At 42.3% G+C, this 26,875-nt stretch overlaps 1 long non-coding RNA gene across 1 annotated transcript; it reads left to right on the plus strand.

Annotated features, from left to right (window-relative positions):
- The first annotated feature begins 17,815 nt into the window (after positions 1 to 17,815).
- On the plus strand, positions 17,816 to 26,567 carry LOC119621417 (uncharacterized). Its single transcript, XR_005237974.2, has 5 exons — positions 17,816 to 17,905; positions 21,574 to 21,639; positions 22,290 to 22,452; positions 25,518 to 25,589; positions 26,162 to 26,567. It is a non-coding gene; the product is annotated as an uncharacterized lncRNA (long non-coding RNA).
- The last annotated feature ends 308 nt before the right edge of the window (positions 26,568 to 26,875 follow it).

Genomic DNA, 26,875 nt, shown 5'->3' on the forward strand with positions numbered 1-26,875 from the left:
GATCCTGAATTAGGTCCTGAAGCAGAAAAAAAGATCATTAGGATAATTGATCTAACTGTTCATGCTTCAGTTTCCATCTTCAATTTTCTCATTGAACTTGACTTCTGGCATTTTCTCTTTTGTGGCTCTCCATTGGCCATAGTAGGGTCACCCTCTGTGAACTGCTTTAGGTTTTCTTAGGAAACTGCCCACACACCTGGGTCCAGAGATTTTGCTACCTCAATGTCACCTCCCCCATCTTCCATCTGCTGCTGGATTTGTTTATATTTGAGCCTTCCTGTATTGGTTAGCTTTCTCCGCATTAAAAAAAAAAAAAAACACCTTAAAACATAATGGTTTAACACAATCAAATGATCCTATGGAATAACTAGTATTTCTTCTAGTCTGAGCCAGTTGGGCTGGAGTGGAACTCAGTGACATCTTTGAGACCCTCAGCTGGACTGGCTAGGACAGTTTGGGGTTCTTCTCCACATAGTCTCTCATCCTCTGGTTGGTCAACCTGGGCTCATTCATGTGGTGATGGCAGGGCTCCATGGAAGCAGCAAGAGAGGACAAGCCCTAGGGAGCGAGTGTTTCTCCAGGCCTCTGCATGCGTTGCATGTGCTGATGTCCCATTGGCAGCCACAGTCATTCACATGGCCAAGCCCAGAGTCAATGTGGGAAGGGGCTACTTGCAGACTGAGGGCATCAATCACTGGTGGCCATTACTACAAAAGTAGACAATCGCCTTCCCTGTAATTCCAATTATTCATGGTCCATTCACCCGCAAAAATATACTGATTCCCGCCAGGACCCCCATGACTTGCATTCAATTATAGCATCAATTATGGCAAAGTCTAGGATCCTGTAATTTCTGTCAAGTCCAAATGAGGGCTAGGCTTCTCACATGCATTTCCTTGACTGTGACTTCCCTGGATCCAGAGACCTATAAATTAAAGAGATAAGTTATATGCTCTGCACACATTCAACAAACAATAGTGAGACAGGGGTAAGACAATGGCAGTAAATACGTCCCTTAAAAAGGGGAATTAAAAGAAGACACATAGCAATCACCAATTCCAATTCATAATCCTGCTGGGCACATGTTGCCAGGTCCCTCTATTCTGACAGCAGGATCCACTCTGCTCTAGGGGAGTAGCTCCCAGTCCGTTGTTCTCCATTACTCTTGACTCCTCCACCTGGGCTCTGGGCCTTTCCTCCTGAGACAACCTTCCTTTTCCCATAGAAATAGCCCGTGTTGGCAGCTGAATAGCCTTCTGAGCCTAGTCCTTACTCAAAAAAATTGTGGGACCCAAAGTCATTTTTCAACTTGTGAAATCTCACAGCCTTTTTACTCCAATCTGGCTAGGTTCTGCACCACTCCCCGCCCAGTAAAATTCTCTTTAAAATAGAGGTCTTCTATTATTTTCACTTAAGTCCACCACGTGCTCCAAAGCCACATCCAAAATTCTTTTTGTGAGTGGCCTCTCACTGCTTTGGGCCTGTCTGGCTGCTGTGGAACACCTGATGATTCTTAAAAGCCTTTTTGTCTACCTGAGATGTTCCATTGGGAATCACTTTGTAAAACACAAAACCCAAAATTCAAGAATAAGCAAGGTTCAAAAAAAGAAGAAGGGAACGTTTCTGCAAAGGTAGCAATATAGGGAGAGGCCAGGAATTCGCAGTGAACACATCTGGGACACTCAGTTCTTGCTGGATGCTATGTGGATGGGTGAAATGAGATGAAAGGAACAAGGTTGAGTCAACAGCCAGAATTTGGCAGCTACCATCCCAAGGTATATTTAGCATCCGGGAATTTTTTTTTAATTTAACATTATTTTACAAGTATTTGCAAATTATTGCATGGTATTTATCATATATTATTTGAAATGACTGGATGGTTCTCCATCAATTTAATATATCATCATTTACTATTCCCCTACAGTACTACATTTAGGCAGTTTTGGTTTTCTGCTGTTTAAATAACTGCTATGATCATCTTTATACATTTTTATTTTTAAGTCATTGATTACAATGCATTTTCCAACCTTTCAAGAATTAGATCACTGGGTAACATATTTAAGGCAAGTGACTTAAGTGGCCAGTGTTTTCTAGAAGACTTACACCAACTCTCAACCCTTTAAGCTACCTGCTAAAGTCCACTTTAACCTGCCTGTTTCCCTGAAGCCTTAGCACCATAGAGTTTTATCACTTTTCTTTCTTTTTGTTTTTCAAGAATTTAGCAGACACAATGGCATCTCCTGATTCCTACTTGCATTTTTAAAATATATAAATAGTACAATCATTTTTTCTTTTGTTAATTTAACAAAACTAATTTTCCTTGTGTAAAGTTAGCTCTAGTCCTAGAGTGCAAAAGATAAAAGGCCCAGCTGCAAAAGATAGAAATGAGAAAAAACCATCAAACAATAAAAAAATTAACGGTGGCTTTTTTCTTTTTTCTTTCTCACATAAAAGAATTCTGGGGATAGCCCAGGGCTGCCAGGAACTCTGTATTGTCAGCAACTTGTGCTTTATTAATCTCATCACTCTGTTATCCTAGGTGACAGCTTCTACCTTATGATCTGCATTCCAGTCAGCGGGAAGGAGATGGGGTGGGAATGTGATAAGCCACTTCCCTTGAAGGACATTTCCCAGAAGGTGAATGCCACTTCTGTTTTTATCCCATTGGGCAGCACTTAGATTTGTTTCCAAGAAGAAAAAGGAGAACAGATATCATGTTGACCAGCAGTCTCTGTCACAGACAGCTAATCTTCACCTTCCACTACAGCTGAGAAATTACCAGCATGGGAGGAAAAGGTGGTGCAGTTTAGCAGAAGTAAATGTGAGAAGAGAGCCAAGACTTAGACAGGCAAAGAGAGACAGGTGTGCAGAGGTGGGAAAATACCACCTGTGTGAAGTCAGCTTCTTCCTGATTCTAGACTCTTGGCTGCTTCACCCTCAGCCCTCTCCGATAGACCTTCCATGTCCTTCCCAAATTTTAAACAGTTTTTAATGCCCAACTCAGATCTCAAATCTTCCCTGACCAGGACCAGACCAAACAGTCATTTGAACTTAGACACCAAGCTGAGTCTTCTTGAATATCACTTCTGTAAGTTTAATTGACCCCAAGAGATTACAAATACATTGCAAACAGACATAGTACCTTGCATTTTTCAGTGGCCACCATCCCCTACCAATGTAGCTTTCTATGTTCTCTTATCTCAATTTAGTCATCCCTAGCTCTTCCCAAATATTCTGTTTGTTAGGAATCCAGGATTTTAAAGTTCAGTGAATGTAATTTTCCTAAGAAGGTAGCAGATGTTTATTTACACCATCAGCTTTTGTGGACTTGTAGTTGGTAAACAGACAATATGGCACTAGGATAAGAACACTTGGAACTTAGTAATATGACATGATTTTCATTTGGATTTTTGTCTTCATTTCCACAGATCTGCTTTTTAGATAACCCACAGTTGCCAAATTTTGTATTTCTGAAAATCACTGTGTGTGGCTTGAAATTATCTATTAGAACACATTATGTATATGGAAAATTGTGAAATGATGCTTGATAATCAAGATGCAATAACCTGCTTCAGGAAAAAGGGGTATTTACTCATTTTTTCACAACTATGTAATACATACTAAGTATCCGCTACCTACAAGGCACAATGCCAGTTCACATCATGTCAGATAATATGGGGGACCCAAAGATGAATCAGGCCAGACCAGGACTCTGCTCTCAAGAAGGTTTTAGTCTTCTAGGTGAGAAACACATACATATATGCTAGCACATAACCCTTTAATTGTTCCTTTCACTGTTAGAAGGTGGAAGAACCCCAGTGGCAGAGGGAAAACCTTGCCATAGGTTGATCAAGCACAAACAGGTAAACTAAGAATGACTCAAAGCAGACCTTGACTTTAGCCACTGAGTCACCTCTCAGTCTATAGACTGTGGGAATTTAGGCACAGTACTTATTTCTCTTCTGTAAAATGAGGATAATAACACTGATATCACCCTCAATACCTGTCTTGTTAGTCCGCAGAAGTCATTAAAGATTCTGCTAGGCACAACATGCTGTAATATAGCTAATGGCCTTATTAAGCAGGCTATAAACTACAACTTGATACAATTATAAATGAATACATTCTTTTATAGCTACAGAATTATTCAACAGATCACACATTCCAGATCAAATGGGTCAGCTTGCTTCACTTCCAGAAAGTTCTTGGCATTTCTTGAATTGTCAGGCTGAGGCTTGAAGAAGAGGGAACCCCTGAATTCCGGAGTCAAGGTAACCACAGGAAACCCAGGTGCTTGGGCATTCCTCTTCCCTGGTTGCCACTAGGGGAGGCCCCCAGACCTGAAAATACCTCTATTGGCAGCCAGGGAAGGGAGTAGGGAAGAAGCCATGTGGGTAGACAGGATGAGAAATTGGGAAAAAAAGGTGAGAGAATGCCAAGGAAACTGTGTTTGGCCTAGAGATAGTGTCTAAGGTCAATCCTTTTCCTTCTCCTTTATCGTGGGAAGTATAGCTGAACACTGAGGAATCACCACCTTCTTCCTTCCCTTTTCTACATCTAGTTCTTTCTGCTCTACTCTGGGAATTCTGATGCTGCAGGAACAATGGGAAGGGAGCGTAGTGGGGGTGGAGGTGAATACCAGCAGGATACCTTGGTTCTAGCATCTGAGCTGCTCATCTGGACAATCTAGCACCCTCCAATTCTGCACTTCTGTCATGACCACACTTGAGACACTGTGTTCCTCTTCCTCCATCCCTCCTTGCAGAAACTGGGCTTTAAAGGTGCTTCTGAGCTATGGACCCAGATTAACTACCCAGCAAACAAAAAGTTATATTTGGGGCACTTTTCTAGTTGGTGCCTTAGGTATTTGGAGCTTATTGTGTATAGCAGCCTTGAGATACTGAAGAAGACTGGGATAGGTGGGAAAAAAGGCAGAAAGGACGCAGTGGGTAAGAGCATAGGAGTGCCCCCCACCCCCAACCTACTGCAGCAACAAGAGGCAAGGCCTTTAGAAACTGTCTACCTCTCGGTTGCAAATGATATATTTGGATGAACTCAGGTCACTGTGTGACAAATGAGAAACCAAGGCCTGAAGTCCCAAAAATGAGAGTTGTGCCTAGAAGATTGAGGGTAGGGAGTGAGGAAGACTGCTGTAGTGGGGTTGTTGAAATGGGGGACCCTAGATCTTTGGCTTGAAGGAAATGGACATTGGGATAAGTGCAGTCAAAGAACTGATGATTGAGAGAGCGTGCCCCAGAGCAGCCCACTGGTAGGGATTACTAAGTCTCAAGGGGCACATGGGCACGGGTAATTTAGAGAATTACATTCTGAATCCTAGTTTCCATATATACTCTTTCTCAAAGTTGATCACGTTTGGACACCCCTTGGCTGTCATGCTAGTTCTCATACTTGATTCCTTTTGTGCAATGGCCTCAGTGGCACTTTTTAAAAGGAAAGTCTACCTGTCACGCATGCCAAATCTCACTAGGGTGTACTGTCCCCCAGAGGAAAGCCCTGGATGGTGCCAGAGAGGGTCAACCTGAAACATCGATGCGTGTGTCTCACATACATACTTTACATTGATTTTAAGTAGGAGGAGGTGAAAGATTAACATTATAGTTTCAAATTGAAGCAAGCTAGATGGACATATTTTCTTAAACATTTACTCAAACTCATGGGTGAACCATTTCTTTCAACTTTTGCCAAAAGATTGTGTACTGTAACATCATGTTTATTTTTAAATTTGGATACAAGTCTCCTGTTTGCTTCAACTTCTCTGTAGATTTGGTGACACAATGGTTCCTCTTTTTTTGCTAATAATTTCCACAAAATATCATCTTATTCTAGCAGTAAGCAGCATTTATTCATGATACACCAACTTATCTTTTTATTTAAAGTCTAATTTCCTTTGTATGTTTAATGGTTATTTTAAAATGTTATATTATAATGGCTTTATTTTATGCAAGTATGCACTAATATAAATTGTAATGATAAATCAATGTAGAATATTTACTAACAAGCATAGTCTTCTGGCGACAGACAATTTCAACTAATTTTTTATTAATAAATATTCAATCTAGAAAAAATTAAATATGTTCAATTTTAACTTATTAACTTATTTTGCTGCCAAGAATTATGATGTGGTGCTCAATAAAAGATTATCAAGTTTAAAAGCAGCTTATACTAAGATAAAATTCTGTAGGTAACATAAGATAGAAATATGAGTTCAAGGAGAAAAAAATAAATGATGGAAAATTTCTGACTGTTACAAAAGAGCTTATTCATGTGCTTTTTGAATATAAGAAGGTGGGTATTCAATACATTTAATTGAATGATTTAACAGTTTTAAAAGTCAATGTGCCAGAAATTATATCCTCTTTAATTATTTAAACCTGCAATAAATATTTTATATGTTAATTAAAAAATGTGTGATGGGGATACATAATTTTTCCAAAAATGTTAGGAGGTCGCAGAACAAAGCATCGTGTCCAGCTCTGCTCTAGCAAAAAGGAGATGAATGTGGAAAGGGAACAGGGTGGGGGAGGAAAAAAATCCCACTCTGGAATTTTGCCCAGAGGCAGGGAACATACCTGTGTCCCCTGGCCTCTCTGGGGTGCCTCTGCCTTGTGGTGAGGGAATCTTGTCTGGCTTTCTAAGAGAATATGAAGCAGATGAAGCTCCTGTGCAGACACTTCATTCTGCATAGTATTTGCTCAAATTGGCATCCCAATGGACTACAGTGGTATGTCCTTGACTCTGTATGGTACCGTGCAGTTCATCCTGGAGTGGTCAATACCCTACAGGAAAACGCTGGTGGAGTGGGATATGGCAGGGGAGCAGCTAATCAGATGTCCCGGAATGCTAAAATCTTGGCAAAACTGCCAGACAGACGAAAACATGTAGTGTTATAAAACTGCATGATGGAATGGATAAGACACATGGATGACTTTCTTGTCCTTCGCTGTCTAGAGCCCTAGGAGACTCTGAGCACCGAATTCAGGTTTCTCCATGCCTCAGCCTCCCAGACACAGATGGGCCTCTAACTATCCCTGTTGGTGGTGCCTGCCCAGCCCTCTCCTTGACCTCATCAACGCTCTGCCAGTGCTGCCTGCTCCATTCATTGCCATCTTGTCTCCTGTGGCTCCCCAGAGTCTGGCCGCTCGCTTAGGATTTTTGCCAGCAAATGCTGACTTGGCAGAAGGTGCACTGGGTTTTCTGGGTTAAAAAAAAGGCCAGTCCCATCCCATGTCAGTTTTCCAGTTGCTCCAGAAGTTATTTCCATGGTATGCTCAGTTCTCATAAAGTCAGCCTGTGTCCCTGGATGTTGACTTGGGGTCAGGATTGGGAGGAATGAGGCAATTGGGAGAGAGAGTCAGACCCACTGACACACCCCGTTGGCAACAACAAACAGGACACATGGAAATGAAGGGAGTTCTTAGGCAGCCACAGCCCTGTGGTCCCCATGGCTCTGAAGGCCAAAGGAAATATGTGAGAGTGTGAGCTGGCTTCTGCATCTTGGAGTTAAAACAATAACCTCTTCAGTCTTCCTTTTTCTTAATGAAACCTAAAGGCGCCTTCGTGATGGGCAGGTATCACTGCAGCACAGCCCTTTAGACCAGGGGTCCTGAAGGTGGAGTCTGAAGTCAGCAAGGTGAAAGCTATTTCCACCATGACACTCAGATGTTTTTTCATGACCACTCTCCCTCAAGTGGATCATGGGATTTTCAGAGGCTCCATGATATATGGTGACATCCTCACTCTGATGACAAACAGAAGCTGTGCTTGTGTGTTCTTCCGTTTTAAAGATTTCTCAGTTCTAATTTCTACTACAGTAAATATCAATAGACATGACTCAGTAGATATCACAAAATCTCTTTGGTTGTTTTCAGTAATTTTTAAATGTATAAAAGAGTCCTAAGAACAAAAAGTTTAAGAACTGCTGCCACAGCTCTTATGTTCCGGAATAAGCTTCCAAAAAAAGGATAGGAATTGCTTAAAATAGCACTGAACTTGAGGCAGAGTCAGGAAGAAAACTCTGTACCACACCACACTGCCCAGGTTTGCTTCAACTTTAATCAATGGGATGCCATTAATGTCCATGCCTACCGTGCTCCACTCTGAAGAATGTTAGATTTCCCTGAACGAAGACAGGAGTAGGACCCTCTGGGACAGGAGCAGATCCGATGGAAGCCAGCAGGAGAATCACTCAGGGCTGCAAGGTGACCACATGGGAACAGTCAAGGAAAAATTTGCCTCATCTCCTGGATTCCAATTATAATCTAATCTGTCATGGCTAAGATTCCCTTCTTTCTGCTAATGGACTGCTCCTACAGTCTTTGCGGACATTGAGGGACATAACAGTTGGGGTACACATAAAAGAAGTCTTAGAAGTATCTAGTGCATTTGTCCATTCATTCAATGATGTATGTACAGTACCTGCTGTGTGCCTCAGACAGGTGTGAGCCCCAGAAATACAGCAGCCGTAAGATACACGCGGATCCTTCTCTCTACCAGGATGGCCCATCCCCTCCATTTCAGATGCCAGAGGCTGGAGCGATAATGTGACCTGCCCAAAGCCACACAGCAGTTGAAAAAGAAGCATCTCCTGTGTATATGTCCTCTGGGGATACAACAGAAATAGGTGGCACATTTATGGCCCCAAATGATCTTATGGTCTTCTCAGAGAAATGAGATTTATATTCAAAATGATATAAAGATTCGGATGGCAAATCATAGGTATTCCACAGTGGAATAATAAAACAGTTGTTTAACTGCTTTAACTACTTTAAGGGCAGTTTTTTTTGCGGGGGGGGGGGGAATCATTCAGGGGGATAGGGTTTTTTTATTATTTTCATTTATTTAATATTCAATTTATTGGCCATGTATGGAGGAATTAAATAAGAAATTATGATGGATATGTATAATCAAGTGGAAAATTGGTGTAGAATTGATTGAGTAGAGACATAGAGTGAAGCTTAGGCTTTTAAGTGTAATCCCAGCACTTTGAGAGGCTGAGGCAAGAGGATTGCGTGAGCCCAGGAGTTCCAGACCAGCCTGGGCAACATGAAGAAACTTTATCTCTACAAAAAATGCAAATATTAGCAGGGGAAAGTGGCACTCACTTGTAGTTTGAGCTACTCAGGAGGCTAAGATGGGAGGATCACTTGAACCCAGGAGGTAAAGGCTGTAGTGAGCCATGAATACACCACTGCACCCCAGCCTGGGCCATAGAATGAGACCGTGTGTGGTTTTTTTTTTTTTTTTTTGGTTTTCTTTTTTTTAGAAAAAGATTCAATTTATCAAATTACACATTTGAAACTCAAGCTCCTAATTGTGAGGTTTTAAGTTCTGCCTATAAATAGAACAAGATCTGCAAGCCCAGCAAATTTTAAAATTACATTTGAAGTCCTTAAATTAATATTTTGTGTCACTTATAAATTCAGTTAAACACCTTTCAACATTTTAAGCTGCATGTACAAATTTAATATATTTTATTTCCTTTTTAAGTAATTAAATTGCCTGACTTAACAAAATTATCCGATTATCCTGATTACTTAAATAACCTCTTAAAAGTTAACAAGTCACAACCTTGTAAGTATGGTTAAGCTTAAGTTTCTAGTTTTTTGCTTTTTTTTTTTTTTTTTTACTTTTCAATATTAGGTAAAACTTAGCAATATTTTCATTTAAAATTAAAAGTCTAAATTAGTTACTCAATTAACATTTTAATTGAAATGTCAAGACTGACCTATTTATAACTCACATGCCTAAAATACCAAATGTGCACAGATTCCTAACACAAAAGTATTAATATTGTTGAGTTGATACTCTCAAACATTTCTATATCCAATTCTACCTCCTTCTGAAATAAGACTTAGCTGGGGAATAATCTGGGTCATTCTGTCCAATTCTGGGCATCACTTTCCCATGGAAATTTTTGCTTTACTTTCTCAACTTATTGGAAGTTGCACAGCAATCAAAGATATCGGCCTAGATCTTTGTTAGATTCTTACTTGTTGCCTCAATCTTGAGAACACTCAAAAGTGGTGCCCCTCAGCCATGGTCTTTACATTCAGGTGACAATAACTCATTCTTTTGCTGCTCAAGCAAAATTTCAACTTCTGCTCAAAATGGTCATTTAATTAGATGTTGCTTTTCTTTGGATCTTAAGATACGTGAAAGTATCTTACGTCAAACATAAAACACCCTTGAACTGAGGAAAGCCTGTATTCTTTTATTCCCCCTATTTTTAGAACTTCATAACTCTTAATAATGTTAACATGTGGTGTCTGTTGTGCTAAGGGTAATGACTCTTTTCCATATGTGAGAAATGAACAGTCCTTTACTTTATATTTATATCTATCTTGTACTTTATATTTACATTTTGACCCCTTCCATTCCACTCCCTATAATCACATTTTAATTTGAAGCCCCGGTCTTCAAGGAATTTAGTTGTGCATTCTTTTCTCCAACTCTACCTTAAGCTCTTTAAAGAGTTACATTCACCAAATAGATCACTTGAAATCCTTCTCAGCACCTAGCACAGGATGCCCAGTGTATTTGTTAACTTAGCAATGTTTGATGAATTAAATAAGGTACTACGATAAAAATGTACAATCAAGTGGAAAATTGGTGTCAAGTTGATTGAATAGAGGCACAGAGTGAAGCTTAGGCTTTGAAGAAATTTAGCAGCAAAGTGGATGTAAGGATACGTAAGGTCTAAGGAAGAATTCTGTGGGTTGCTGGGAATAAGTAAGTCAGAGAAAAAAAATAATAACAAAGGCACTGAGTGTGTAATTACTATTTGCCAAGCTCAATTTCAAATGTTTTATATGTATTAACTAACTCATTTAATCCTCCTAACATTTCTGTAGGGTAGACACCATTATTATTGCCCTTTTACAGAATGAAGAAACTGAGGCACAGAAAGGTTAAGTCCTTTACCACTATACTGTTTGTATGATAATTTACTTTAAAATATTTCAGTGTGCACCGGGCATGGTGGTGCACACCTGTAATCCCAGCACTTTGGGAGGCCGAGGTGGGCGGATCACCTAAGGTCAGGAGTTCAAGACTAGCCAAGCCAACATGGTGAATCCTGTCTCTACCAAAAACACAAAAATTAGCCAGGCATGATGGTGGGCACCTGTAATCCCAGCTACTTGCGAGATTGAGGCAGGAGAATCACTTGAACCTGGGAGCTGGAGGTTGCAGTGAGCCAGATCGTGCCACTATATTACAGCCTGGGTGACAGAGCAAGACTCCATCTCAAAAATAAATAAATAAATAAATAAATAATTTCAACGTAAACTGCAGTGCGACATTTGTATATATAACTTTAGCCCTTGGGTTAGGTAGTTAGCATTTGAAGTCTACTAATCAGGAATCTATACTCCAGAGGTGGCCATCCTCCCAGGCCCCTTCTCCCCCGTCTTGCCTGGCTGGTTGATATAGTTTGGCTCTGTGTCCCCATCTAAATCTTATTTCCTATTGTAATCCCCACGTGTCAGAGGAGGAGCCTGGTGGGAAGTCATTAGGTCATGGGGGTGGCCGTCCCCTTGCTGTTCTCATAATACAGTTCTCATGAGATCTGAAGGTTTAAAAGCAAGGCACTTCCCTTTTCACTCTCTCTCTCTCTCGCCACCATGTAAGACTTATGTGCCTTGTTTCCCCTTTGCCTTCCGCCATGACCGTAAGTTTCCTGAGGCCTCCCCAGCCATTTGGAACCGTGAGTCAATTAAACCTCTTTTATTTATAAGTTACCCAGTCTCAGGTAGTTCTTTACAGCAGTGTGAAAATAGACTAATACACTGGTCCTGATGTCAGAGTATTGTTCCATCTATGTGCAAGGTGCTTGTCAGAGTGCTTGAGGACAGAGCAAGCATAAACCAAGTTTGCAATAACAGATTTGTGGTAGTTTGCTGCCTGCTTGCCAGTGAATATTTGTACTTTTAGCAGAATTTGACCTCAGACTTGCTGTCATGGTAACATAGGCTTGTTAGAGGTTGTGAAGGACTGCTCTACCTCTGATCACCAGAGGTTACTAATATCTACTACATTGCCGAAGGCAGTCTGCAACTGCCCCAGGTCACACATCTGGCAGGTGGCAGCACCAGCACTCACTCTCAGGCCACCAGCGCCCTAATTAGCATGCCACACTGCCTCTCTGGAAGGGGATTGAACAGAAGTGATCAGGGCATGAGTGAAGGAGCAGGGTTTTCAGGCAAAGGGAGGTGTTCCAGGGCATAGCTAGAGGCAGCAATGTTTTAAGAGAAAAGATTTCTTTCAGTCAAAAAGGGAGACAGAGAAAGGTATGAAGACAGAGGGTATCACTGTAGGTAAGTTTAGAGGAAGAGGGAGGAAATCAGAACTTCTGCCTGGTGGATCATATTTCCTTGGAGAAGTAGAATTCGAGGGCTTGAATTGAAAGTAAAGGTGGTGGGGTTGGTGCAGTCTTAAGTTCAGGGGTAATGGGGAGAAAGTCCCTTCTGTGTTTCCCATGTATGTTCTTACGTGAAGAAGGGTTGCCCAGGCCCAGGAGTGTGGAGCTTGTAGGAAGGGAGGCCTACGGAGGCTAAGCATGGCCCCAGGGACATGATGGGGAATGTGTTCCAACTTCTAGTACCCTGTCAAGATATCAAGACGGTCCAGTGGAAGACCTGAGATACAGCCTGTCCTAATGAACAGCGAGAAGAGAAACAAGGCACAGCCCAAAGGCCCCAGTATCCAGAGACACCTGCTCAGCAGGACTCAAATTTACCTCAAAGAGGAAGATGATAAGGCCCTTTCCTGTCCCTGTCCAAAGTGTGCTGGAGAGTTTAGGATGCTCACTGTGAATTTGAAGATTTGCTGAGGTCAAAGAGTAGGACAGTCAGTTCTGGAGGAGACAAAATGACTCTGCATTTCGTTCCTCTGCAAGAGCTGATTAATAATTCAAGGCAATGCTAAGTAAGTGAGTTCTGCCAGGCAGGCTGGCTCTGAGCAGGGACCTCCCGGCGGGTTGCCATGGGACTGTGTTCTCAAAGAAAAGACCCCCTGTTCGTCTTATATACTCCTTAGTGTCCCTGGCGCTGATCCCACACAGCTCCCAGGGAACTCCTTTTCAGCCAAGGGGATGAATGCCTGCTACAGAAAGGCCCTGGAGGAACTTCCAAACTCAGGCGGAAACAAAAATGGTTGGAGAGGCCATGTGACTCTCTCTTGGGTATTTGCATTGTACTAAGAGGACAAATAGAGGGGTCTTGCTAAAGAAGAGAAAAGAGGTAAAGAAAGTGGGCTGCCTGGCTGGGGAATCCCAGGGACCTAACTCATCCTCACTACTGCCTGCTGTCAGTGAAGCCTTCAGAGTATAATATAATATAATATTCGTGGTATTCATTTAGGTTTCAGTATAAAATACTTAGTTTGATAAAAATGTGTTACAGCAACTCAGTCATAAACTCATTTAGGAAATACTGGCAACCAAATCCAGGTCTTGCATGAGACAAGGGAGTGGAGGTTGATCTCAATAAATCTCTCATTCATCTTCAGCAGCATTCCCCAAAACACAGAGTAAGGCAACAGCAGCAGGGAGTGCAAATCCTACTCAGTGAGCTGAGCCAAACCCCCCCTGCTGACTTAGAGTTAGTCACTCCTTGGAGTCAGTGTGGACTGAGAACTCTCTGGCCACCCAGGGAAAATTACACATATTATTTTATTACAACAGATGTCCCCACTTCTTTGTAGAGGAGTACTCCCTTTTATTTTCCCAAAACCATGTACCTGCGGGTAGGAGGCATGATACCAGGGAAGTCACCGTGTTTGTGTGTGCACGGGTGAGGGTGTTGTGGATGTGTGAATTGGTGCAACAGACTGAGTGTGTCCCCCCAAAATTGATATGTTGAAACCCTAACCCCCGGTGTGATGCTCTTAGGAGGTGGGCTTTGGCAGCTAATGAAGTCATGAGGGCAGAGTCCTCAGGGGATTAGTGCCCTTATGAAAGAGGCCCCAAAGACGTCTCTCATCCTCCTTCTGCCTCGTGAGGAGGCAGTGAGAAGACGGCGGTCTGCAGTCCAGAAGTGAGTCCTCACCAGATCCTGACCATGCTGGCACCCTAATCATAGACTTCCAGCCTCCAGAACTATGAAAAATAAATCTCTGTTGTTCATAAACTACTCAGTCTATGGTATTTTGTGATAGCAGCCTGAACGGACTAGGACAATTGGGGTGGTGGGGGAGGGGGGCCTTAGAAGGAGTTACCACCTATTAAGATGGCGCATTGAGGATCCACTCAATGTAGCAAGCAGAGATTAAGCACTCACAGAATGGCTAGGATTTAGGAAAGAGATAAATGGAGACAATAGCAATAATGATAATAGAACACTTTCTGTAACTAAACTATTTTGAGTCTACATATTTTGAGAAATGAATCATCGGGGGGAGAAGAGCAACAGCATATATCTAATTAACAATAAACTCAGGCTAATGTAATACACAGTATGTTTAAGAAAATAGCTATGAAATTGCAAAGGAGGGAGCTGGAGAACAATATTTTCCAGTTGGAGGAGAGAGACAGGAAAGGTTTCCTGGAGAAATCTATTTGTATCGCAGCGCCTGCCCCCCAGCACACCCAACCTTCAACCAGAGGGACAGTAACAAGGCAGAGGCCCTCACCCCTGCCGGCCACATGGGAGGCCATGGCACACATTTGGAGGGGCATCCCCCAACCTCCATTTTACCCCCTTTCTATCTGGAACGGTTGGAAAGCTGAAAGCCTTCCGAGGCTACCTCTCTCTACAGGAGAGCTTGGTTTAGCCAGAGAGCTGCCCTTGCCAGAGATCTGGGAGGCAGACAAGAGGCAGAGACCATTCTCCATAGCTGTAGCGGCTGATGAGTGAGCGCCAACAGATGCGTGTGTTTCGACAGCTGACCTCCAGCTTCTGCTTCAAGGGGTGAGGTGGTTGAGGCAGCAGCCCTAGTAATTGCAAAAGCAGCAGCAGCCTGTTCTTTGGATGCTACCCATGGTTTGTACTTGAAACCTACATTCGATCAGCAGCCTCCTGACTCCTGCCCCCCTAGCACCTCCTGCTTGGAATACCTAGAATGGTTTCTGTTTTCCGCACTGTACTCTGAGAAATAAAGATGCTTTAGATGACTAATTAATGACTCCTACAGATAAGTAGTAATACAGAGAAAATGACAGCCAATTTGGACCTGGCCATGATCACTGCATCCATTTGTTAGCCTCCTACAAATTGGCCTCTGTTCCACCACCCTAAGAGAAAGACCCTATCTGAGATATCCAGCGACCCCATCCTTGCGGAGAGACCCCTTAGTGACCTCTCTGCTAATTTGTTGCCCCTCCCTTCCTTAATATGGTTTCTTCCTGTATCTGACCTTTCTGTGACTACCTTCTCTTTTTCTCTGAATATCTTTCTTCCTACCTCTATCAAACTGCCTAAGTTCTTGGCCTTCTACACTTCTAACTTTGCATTCTGTCTCTTGGGAAAATACATTCATGCTTTCTTTTGTTATTTCTGATTATCTACTATGTGCTAGGAGCTATGGCCCAGGTGACGATAAGCTGCAAGATTCTTCTAAGAGAGGCAAGCCAGTGCAATGAGCATTCTAGGGAAGGTAGGCATAAAGGGCTTTGAAAATGGACAGTAGAAAAGGGAAGGTAGAAAATGAAGGAGGCTTCATGAAGAAGACAGCTTGGGAGTTGAATCAGTGAGGACTTTGATAGGTGAAAACAGGCCTCAGGGAAAGGAAAACATTTTAACAGGAGGAAATAACATGAGAAGAATTGAATGGAAGTAAAAAGGTATAGGGCACGTGGGGAAATCCTACTCACATCCATAAAACAATCCAGTATGCTGTGTGCATCACTTCATGATGGATATATGCCCTGGGAAATTTGTCCTTAGGCTATTTTGACATTGTGTGAACATCATAGAGTGCACTTACGCAAGCCTAGATGGTATAACTTACTACACACCCAGGCTATGTAGGGTAGCCTCTTGCTCCCAGGCTGCAAACCTGTGCAGCAGGTTACTGTACTGAATACCATAGGCAACTGTAATGCAATATAAATATTTGCATATATATAAACAGGTCTAAACATAGAAAAGGTACAGTCCAAATACAGTATTGTAATCTCACGGGGCCACCACTGTATAAGTGATCTGTCATTGACCAAAATGTCATTTTTAGTGCATGACTCTGGTTAGATTTTGAGCTCCATGGGTGAGGAACCTGTTCACTAGCTGTCTCTCTTCCCAGAATTCAGCACTGTGCCTGGTACATAGTAGGCCCTCACTAAGTATTTGTGAATGAAAGACGAGAGAGATGAGTGAATGAGTCTAGTTCACAGCGCAATCACTCCCTCCTGCCCACACTGCTGCAGTTATGTCAAGACAGGGAGACAGAGCCCTGAACGAAGAACTCTACTCCTCAGTATTTTCCATGAAGCCCAGCCAGGGAGCTTCCTCCTTACTTTCCCTTCTACTCCTCCGTAGTCAACCAATCCATTGGGTCAAAGGTACCACTAACCATGAGCTAATGTTGATGGTTCAACCTTTAAAATTTGTCCAGAATATAACCCAGTTCATATTCTGGGTTCTGCTATAATCAAGTACATTGCTCACATTCCACCTTGATCCCTGACAAACACAGCAGCCAGACTGGTCCTTTCAGAAACATCAGTCCCAGCACATTACACCTGTGCCCTTCCCAGCCCCACATGTTCTCCAGGGCCTTACATGGTCTCCTCTGTGATATGGTTTGGCTCCGTGTTCACACCCAAATCTCATGTTGAATTGTAGTCCTCAGTGTTGGGGGAGGGACCTGGAGGGAGGTTACTGGATCATGGAGGTGGATTTCCCCCTTGCTGCTCTCATGATAGTGAGTGAGCCCTCACGAGATCTGGTTGTTTGAAAGTGTGCAGCACTTCCTTATTTACTGTCTCTCTCTCTCTCTCTCTCTCTCTCTCTCTCTCTCTCTGTCTCTGTCTTTCCTTCTTTGCCATGTGAAGAAGGTGCTTGCTTCCCCTTCACCTTCTGCCATGACTGTGAGTTTCCTGAGGCCTCCCCAGCTATGCGTCCTGCACAGCCTGTGGAACTGTGAGTCAATTAAACTCTTTTCTTCATAAATTACCCAGTCTCAGGTAGTTCTTGATAGCAGTGTGAGAAGGACTAATATGCCCTGCTAACTTCATGAGGAGTGTGTACACTCACTGCTTCAACTTCAGCTATTTCCATGCTAGCTAATTTCCTTCTCATGCATGGTGAGACATGCATTTCAATTATCTTCCTAGTTTCTTCCAACTCTTGCCTATGTACCTCATTTGAAAAGTGTTATTCCTTTTCCTTTCTTGGTCCCTTTTGTAAGCCAAGAAATAAGCTGTATTAAGTTTAATAAATCTAAGAACAGTTCTAGAGATTTAACTACCCTGGGGTTTGCAATGAAATTAAATTAAACAAAGAACCTAGTTGGCATCCTCTGAAATTTGTCAGAATCTTACACCTGTGGAGTATATCAGCCTTCCCACAGAGGTTTCGATTGCCTCCTTCTGCTCTCCTAATTAAACCTGCTATTCTTTTGAAGGCCAGCCTCTTTCAAATTATACAATCTTTCCAAAATAACATCTTACTTAGGATTATTGTTTTTATGATTGTTTAAATAGTAATATAGAAAAATATGGTTTTCTTATATCTTTCCTTTGCAATAAACAATTTTCAACAATATAATAGCTTAAATAGGCGATTGTGATGTCACCCTTAGGATATAATCACTGCTTTTCACATCATTTCTGCAGAAAAACCAATTCACATATGATGAAATGTGATGGGGGTGAAATAACAGCAGTGTGATTTTCGACCACCAACTTGCCTTGGAAGGGAATTTGGAGATGTGCACCGCTGGAAGCCATGTGAGTTTTGAGAGTATGTAAATTCAGATGACTTGAGGGAATGTGGTGTGGTAAACAATTATGCAGTGCCTATTTGTGTGTGCATAATTGGTTGCTAGGACTGAGCCATGATTAGTCACCAAATTACAAAAGCATGACTTTTCCTTCAGTGGATGTAGCACTTGCCCAGGATACACAGTTTGGAGACAGTAGCATGGGTTAAATTTTTACCCCATTTGCTCACTCGGCAGGGGTCTGTGTGCAGTGTACAATTTGCACAACTATATGTGGGACCCTGCTAAGTTATCCAGAAAAATTGCATCCATATGATGCCCTACAAAATGCCAAAATCTACAAAGCAGTCAACCTGTATAGTCTACACGAAAGGAAGGACACACTTATTCTAGTGACCCAGATTCAAATCATAGCCAAAGAAACAGTGAGGATAAAAGGTCAAAGAGAAAAGTCACACAGTCCTGGAGTTGGGGGAGAAAGAACGGGGCATGGATGAGGCAAAGGGAGACGAAGAGGAAACAGATTGGAGAGAGGGAAGAGAAAGGAAGGAAGGAAAGAAGTAAGGAAGGAAGAAAGGAAAGAAGGAGCAAAAGAAGATTTATGCATAACAAATGTAAGTTATTTTTCAAACATTCATGACCTCCCTCCCCTTTTTGAGGCATTGTTGTGGGGAGACAGAGATGAGTCCTGATCCTTAAGCTCGATCTACTCACATGCAAAAGAAGGAGCAAAGCAATTGCACACGCACACATGCACACACACACAGACACACACACATGCAATGAGGCAGCCATCTTTATAAATTTCAAACTAGAACAAGGCACAAGAAGTCCATATTAGTCAATATTAATAGCTATGCCAATGAAAAGTTATTGCTTCTCAAACCAGCACACCATTCTCAGAAGCCAAAGGAGGAGAAAGCTTCAGAGAGCTAAAGTTAAATCAGTTCAGAAGAGGAAACGCTCCCAGGGAATTCACTGTTTCATTTCACAACACACCTCCTTGTGTTGGTGCCCTGGGCACCTGATAAGCTGTAAACAAGAGACAGATGGGACATTGATTTTGAGTCTGTGTGTCCTACAGAGAATCTACCCAGGCTAGGTAAGATGAAAATAAAGGGATGGGCTAGGGCCAGGATTTTAGAGCTTGAAAATATTTTGCTGCCTGGGAGAGCGTCTGTAAGCAGATGATAATAATGACAGTTGGCTGTAGGCTTTGGCAGATGCATTTCCCAAGCATTTTCAGACTTAATGAGTCCAGAGAGCGTCCCGTGGGGCAGGACAGTCACGTTATTAGCAGATTACGGTAAGGAAATGGGGGAAATCTACGGGTTCAAGTGAGCGATAGGGACACCAGAAGTAAGTATCTCAGCCTGAATCTTCACAAACACTTTTGCTTCCAACCTTTCTCCCAGGAGGGGCAGGGGAAAGGGGTGGCTTGAAGTATGAATGTGGTTTCAGGGAAGAGGAGAGTGATTCTCCACATGTGCATTTAGTCCCTTGTCCTCATATTTGCACACATGCCCATGATACTGCCTGAACCAGCAGAAATGACCCCATGGCAGTGGGGCCTGTATATATTGTACCACTTGCACAATTACACGTGGCACCCTGCAAAGTTATCCAGAAAAAAATGCACTCATATGAGCTCTAGTCATCCGGCTGCCTAGCAATTTCTCAGTACCCTTCCTTGGTTTGAAGATGTCCAGATTTACGAATCCCACTTCTCCAGGAAGAAGCCAGAAACTCACTTTCCTAAGTTGTCTATAGCTGGACACAAGCAGGGCCCTGGCCTCTTCAGATAGACCGTGCCAGACTTTGATTGTAGGAGAGCGTTGCGTAAGAAAGAGTGCAGAGTGGAGGAATTCTGATGAGGGTGACAGAGAGACACTTAGTTTGCAGAGTCCAAGGTTGTGGTGGTTCCAGTGGTAGTTCCCCTGCTGTGCTATAACAGCAGAGACTCTCCTGGAGCAATAATTAAGGTATCCAGCTCAGTAGCCTCCAAGCCTGATTGTCCAACTGTCCTAGGTACTCTGTGTAAAAACCAATGCAGTTCAGTCACTACAATTGATGTAGCTACAGAGAATTCTGTTGTTTGCAACCAAACACTCTTACTAATTGTCCTTGTACTTACAGGCGATGCAAAAAGAAAAAAAAAAAAAATCAGTAATTAAAATGAAATTTTAATGTAATAATTTTAGAAAGCATTTAGGTATTCAAAAATAATTTTGCAAAAAATATAAATGTATTTATACGTTATTTTAAAATCAAAGAAACAGAATCCCAGAGAAGCCTAGTCATATATCAAGCTGCTTAGCACAGTAAGATTAAAGTGAGAATTAGGGGCCAGGCATGGTGGCTCACACCTGTAATCCCAACACTTTGGGAGGCCGAGGCAGGCGGCTCACCTAAGGTCAGGAGTTCAAGACCAGCCTGGCCAACATGGGAAACGCCGTCTCTACTAAAAATACAAAAATCAGCTGTGCGTGGTGGGTGCATGTCTGTAATCTCAGCTACTCAGGAGGCCGAAACATGAGAATCACTTGCACCCAGGAATTGGAGGTTGCAGTGAGCCAAGATTGCACCACTGCACTACAGCCTAGGGAACAGAGTGAGACTCTGTCTTAAAAAAAAAAAAAAAAAAAAAAAGAAAAAGAAAAAGAAAAGAAAAAGAAAAAAAGAGTTGAATGCAACATTTTATAAATAAAAATTAATGAAAAATCCATGATGCACAAAATATCAAAATTTTAAATAAATGCAAGATCAGTATTACTGATTTTTCCCTTTGTCTCAGACTCTGATATATAGTTACTTATGCTGTCTTTAGGGAACTTGCACATGTTATCTTTAAACAAATTAATAGCACAGATTAGACTACTTCATTGCCTCTTCAAATAATCAAAGTTTAAATCTTCTTCTTCCTGGTATGTGAATCTTCTTCAGCAGAGTATATAGTAGCATCTCTCTCTGGAAGCATTCCTCAGCCCACAAATTTGGATTAGATCAGAATCTCTGTGTCCAGACCTGTCCAGATCTTGCAGAAATATTAATGTTGGCAGAATCTCTAAAATATCAGAGTAAATTGAACCAAATTAAACACAAGGAGACATAAGATCAAATTTTAATGAATATTTGGGCTGCTGGCTACCCAGCACTTCTCCATAGCTGAATGCCTTGATAAATCACAAGGATGGTGGTAATTAGTGTTCATTTCACACTATATGCCAGAGGCCATGTTAGACGCTTGAAACAGTGGATGCTTCTCGTCACAATTTCCGTGAGGCAGGAAGTCCTATGACAAAAGTAAGGATGAAGTTCCTAGTTAAGAAGTGGCAGAGCCACATCATGAGCCCAGGGTAACAAATGCCAGGGCTGAGGTCTCCCTGCCACGTCATGTTTTATTTTAAGAAAGTGGACTTTTTCTCAAGAAGTCTGAGGACCACAAAGCATCAGGCCCGGGCTTCCCCAGCAGTCAAATGGATATTGTTAGAACGATGGCTTGGGGAAAGCCACAGCTTCTCTTTTATGAGTGAAGGGAGTGGAAGGAGAGACAGCTGCAGCCTGCAAGCCTGGAATCTCTGTCCAACAACCAAGAACCTTCAACTCTCCCTGCACCACTGAGGAGTTTAGTCCCAAAGAAGCACCTAACATAATTGTATACTCATATAATCCTAGGTGTTCTGATATGAGAAGCACTTCTTCAGAAGATGTCTTAATGCATATGGGGAAACTGAGGTCCAGGTAAGTAAAGTAATTTTCACAGAAAACTAAGACTAGAACCCAAGTTACTCAATCCCCAGTTAAGACTGAGTTCATAACACCATACGGCCATGCAGATTAAGTCCTGAACTCTGTCTGTGCAAAAAACTGTGCCTCTTCACTGAGGCTGACAGACCCTCCTCAAAACGTTTAGTCTGTACACCAAAGGGGGGAAAATATTTTTGGCATTTTATAGGCTAAATCTAGCTTGCAGATGTGGTTGAGTTTTTTTTTTTTTTCCTTGGTTTGTCAAGTGTTTTTGAAAAATTTGAACTAGTCGATATAATTTAAAAATCAGGAGTTTTCACATGCAAATCCAGATTTCTGGCTCCCCTTGAAAAAAAATCCAAGATCAGGATACACTGGAACCACTTTCTCACATGGCAGCTATTGGTTAGAGCAGGTAGTGTGCTGAGCCAGATCATACCGGCTCACAAGAGCCAATGATAAAATATTCAGAAATGTTGTGGGCCACGTGTTAAATGGTAGCTTGAAATCAGCCGCAGGATCATTTACAGCAGCCATGTTACCATGGAAACACGGACAATGGAAACATTGGTCCGTTGTCCATCTGCTCCTGCCCCGCATTGGTCAAGGACGACGCCACCAGCAAAATTCTCATGTTCTTCTAGATTACACATACATGAGTTGTCCTGGAAAATCTCAAGTCAAAGAAGCTGCACTGCAGGAAATCAATATGGTGCAGGCCCCAGGCAAGGCATCACTGACTATACTTGCAAGAAACAAATGCCTGCAAAAATCAGGACAAGACGATTTTGAAGCTGTGTAAAACAGGTGTCTATATATTGGCTTTTTTGAGTAGTGTAACTATGAACATTCTTGTACATCTCTCTTGTGCACGCGTATATATTTCTGTCAGATACACGCCGTAGGACTGTAATTGCTGGAACATAAGGTATTCACATGTTCAACCTTAGGAGAAATGGCCAAACAGTTTTCTAAAGTGCTCTTATTTATTTACATTCCCACCAGCCATAAAGGAGAGTTGCGGTTGCTTCAACATTTAGTGCTGCCATATTCTTTTTCAAACCATCACTTAAAAAATCACTTCCTGTTGGCTCAAGATGATAGTCAGTTTGTACCTCTTTGACTATGTGGTTTACTTAGCACCACATTTTATATCAGGCCATTTGTGTTCTGTGTCATGGCCACAGATGTGCTCACATATTCCAGGCTGATGGGGTAAGATCAACAACTTCACACTTGACCCAAGTGGCAATCCAAAGTAAACAAGGAGGAAGGAATAAGTCAATAAAATTCCCAAAAGAAGTCACCATAATTGATTACATTTCATTTATCAGAAAACCATTCCAAGTCTTTGACTAATTTGAGACTCCTTGTTGTGAGACAAAATCTCTTCCTCTGTGAGTTATTATAATTCTCGCCAGGAATAGCCAGGGAGCTGCTTTCCTCTGCTCCAAGTCTCAGCGTCCAGGCTGTTTGTAACACGTAATCTATGATTGAGAAACAGGAAAAAAGGGAGACCATCTTACAAGATCTGGTCCCAAACTTCCTTTCTCTTTAGTTTCAGCCCCAAATCAACCCTACTTGACTGCTCCCTCACGCCACAAAACAACGGAGTGCTCTTATTCTGAAGTGTAATAAGTGCTCCCAACGGAGTGCTCCCTTGGCTCCCACTGGTCAGGATAAAATTGGCTTCCCGGGAGTCATTCTGGCCTGACCTCCAGCTAGAATCACCTCCTAGGAGATGCACCAAGTCTGGGAAAACCACCCTCAAGTATCTCTGGCTTGTAAATGTCCATTCCAAAGACTGAGCAGTAAGGATGAATGAATTGCAAATAGAACTAGTTTCTGTTTAGGAAGCCCAAAGAAGCTCCCTGTGTTCTTCCTCTGCAACCCGCAGTGGACAGCCCACTCTTTGGCCATGATGAACAGTGGCTCTCCAATCCTGCCTCTACCCTTGGTACCGTTCCAGCCCCCCTGGGACAGGTGGGTACACTGCTCGTCCGTCCCGCCATGCCAGACCATTCATGCCATGCCCACAGGGTGGTATCCTGGGGGAGAGTCCTCCTCTCGAGAAAGGTGCTCTTTCTTCACCATGGGCAAAGGGAGGTCCAGCTGACCCCAACATTTTGTGCTGGCAAGCATCCAGGAGATGCTTAGTAGCTGTGAATTATCTCAACACCCTCTCATGTCCTGAGGAAGAAGTCACAAGTCATAGCATTATTCCTTTGACATGTATTCCTTTTCCCATAGGGCAAAGCTGGCTTGCTCATGAGCGTGTCCACACTTCACACACTCCAAACATGCCAATTCACCACACTTGTAGGAAGCAGGCAGCAATGAGGGTAACAGAAAGACTTCAGAGCTTCATCCGAAAACTCCTTTACTGAAATAACAGCAAATATTTATTGCTGGGCTCACTATGTATACTTACTAAGCACTTTCTATATATCTCACTTAATTCTCACAGTACTTTGAGGCAGCTACTTGTATTAGCCCATTTTATAGCTGGAGAAACTGTGTCCATGAATTCACAATTAGGAAGTGGTTAGGGTGAGATTCAAACCCAGGAAGTCGACCTCCCAAGGCCATGCTCCCAGTAGCTATATTGTAGTAGGATTTCTTCTCCCATCACCCAGCTGTGGATCCCCAGCCCCCGGCTACCTGTTTTCATCTGTCTTCTTTGTGGTGCCAGCTCCCAGACTATCCTGAAAGTGTCTCCAAGGCTTTTGGTTGGGAGCCAGCCTAACCTCTTGCCTTCTCCCCAAACCCCTAGGAGACTTTCTAAGATCAGAATCCTTGGAGCGTTTTGAGCTGCCCAGTAGCAGAGTCCACACCGGTAGCCCTCAGCTACTAGCAGAGGAGAGTCCACACAACATACCTGAAGTCCTCAGCTTCAAACTCCAGCACCATCACCCAATAGGAGTGAACATTTAGCAGGTTATCTAAACTCTCCAAGGCACAGCTACTTGGGAGGCTGAGGTGGGAGGATCACCTGAGCCCAGGGAAGTTGAGGCTGCAGTGAGCCATGATTGTGCCACTGCTCTCCAGCCTGGGCAACAGAGTGAGACCCTATCTCAAAAAAAAAAAAAAAAAAAAAAGCACAGAGCATTTTATCAAAAAGCATCAGTAAGACATTTGTGAAGAGTCGGCTTCTTATCTCAGAAGTGTGTTTCTGTTCATGTCAAATACGCATTTTCGTATCTCTTGTAAGCACATATGATTGAGGTTAAATCTCAAACTCATACTACTGCAGTGGCTCTTGATCAGGGAGAGTATCAGAATTACATTTCTGAGATTTCTCAAGATGGCTTTAAAATCACAGAACCAAGGATGTGTGTATTTTGATTCAGACACTGTTCCCACTTCCACAACCTGCTTCTACCTTCTCAGTCAACAACCACTATCCTAGTAGCTTTTTAGATGGTGGGCACCCATCCGAATGAACAGCTCTGGAAATGAAAGCTTGAAAAATCAAAATAGGCTGGGCCCAGTGGTTCATGCCTGTAATCCCAGCACTTTGAGAGGCCAGTGTGGGAGGATTGTTTGAACCCAGGAGTTCCTGATCAGCCTGGGCAACGTAGTGAGACCCTGTCTCTAAAAAAAAAAAAAAAAATTTTTAAATTAGCCCCTCATGATGGAGCGCACTTGGAGTCCCAGCTACTTGGGAGGAGGAGGCAGAAGGATTGCTAGAGGCTGGGAGGTTGAGGCTGCAGTGAATACACACACACACACACACACACACACACACATATGTATGTAGTCTAATTTCTGTCCAAAGACATTCTATTTGCTCCTTGATTCTCTGTCCTTTTAAAACAGTCTTTCTTTCCAGTTAACACCTAAGGCTCTGACTTACTTTCTTTCCCCAATAGTTGTCATAGCCTTCTCCAGCATGTGTTCCTTCTATATTTCAGACATGGCATAGGAGACACAGCAGTAACTAAGTATATACAGCAAATCAAAGGATGGAGCCTCAAACTGAAGCCGAGTCTACTATATCTTATCAATTTACCCAATACCATTGTCTCTCTCTGTAGAGGTTACCCTTTTATGCACATAAATGTGAATTAGAACATCTCTGCCCTGCTCCCTTCAGCAGTACAGCTCTGCAATGATGCACGCCGCCATCCATTTCACTGGAACATTTGCCATAAAGTTGCTTTAAAAGACATTCTCTTACAATACTGTCAATGGCCCTTGCATTAAAAATGAGAAAAATATGGAAACATGCATTAAAATATTCAGAAATAAATGGCTTTTTTATTACATAAAAGCTCTCATGTGTCTCAAAGGTACTGAGAATAGAATAATTTATCATAAATTAGATTATTATTGCTGGGAAAAGATCTATTTTAATGCCAGTTTTCTTGGGGATTAAACCAAACCTGAACAGTCCATTGGGGGGTGTTCATAAATGTATAAGTCAAATACTGAAAAGCTTTAAGTGGAAAATACATGCTGATGAAGCAATCTTGGAAAAGACAGAACACATTCTGTGTGTTCTCATGTCTGGCAGGGGGCAACTATCGCATCCAGAAAAAAAAATGAAGATAATGAGTTCTCTGCAACTAAGATGAAGACCCACTGAGCTTTGGGGTTTAAAATGCAACGTCAGAACTTCAGACTCCTGGCACCTAGCTCTCCAGCTGCTGGGTGGTGCCAGCATCACGCATACACTCTGCAAAACAGATACTGTCTTAGGAAAATGTGACCCTGTTGTCCTTTCAGGCCCATATTTCACAAGAAGACAAATGGAGAGTTAAAAGGAAAACTGCAGATCTGAGTGAAGAGACAGCAAGTTGTCTTTTCTGATATAGCCAGAAAATAAGATGTTCTGGTCATATGTGCTAAAGATGTAGTGCGGACTTTCAGACTCAGAATGTGATCACATGTATTTCTCACTGAAACTATATTGAATGTTATTTGACCATTGTTGAATCAGTCATCTTGATAAATATTATCTTCGTACAGTACCAAGCAGAGAGTCAGTGACTAGAATGCCACTGAAACCAGCTTTTTATAGGACAAGGTTTTCATGGTTTTAGGGGGTGGGAAAACTTGCACAGTAATCGACAGTATTTAATGATTTAGGAGGGTAGGGGAAAAGCAATGAGCATTCATTTTGCTAGCAGTGTAACTTCCGTGGAGGAATGATATACTGCTAATTGTACTTCACATTCCCTATACTTATACAGGCTTTACTACATGATCCAGCATTGTGATCAAAGAT

The sequence above is a fragment of the Chlorocebus sabaeus genome, chromosome 4, assembly GCF_047675955.1.
Source record: "Chlorocebus sabaeus isolate Y175 chromosome 4, mChlSab1.0.hap1, whole genome shotgun sequence".
Lineage (NCBI taxonomy): Eukaryota > Metazoa > Chordata > Mammalia > Primates > Cercopithecidae > Chlorocebus > Chlorocebus sabaeus.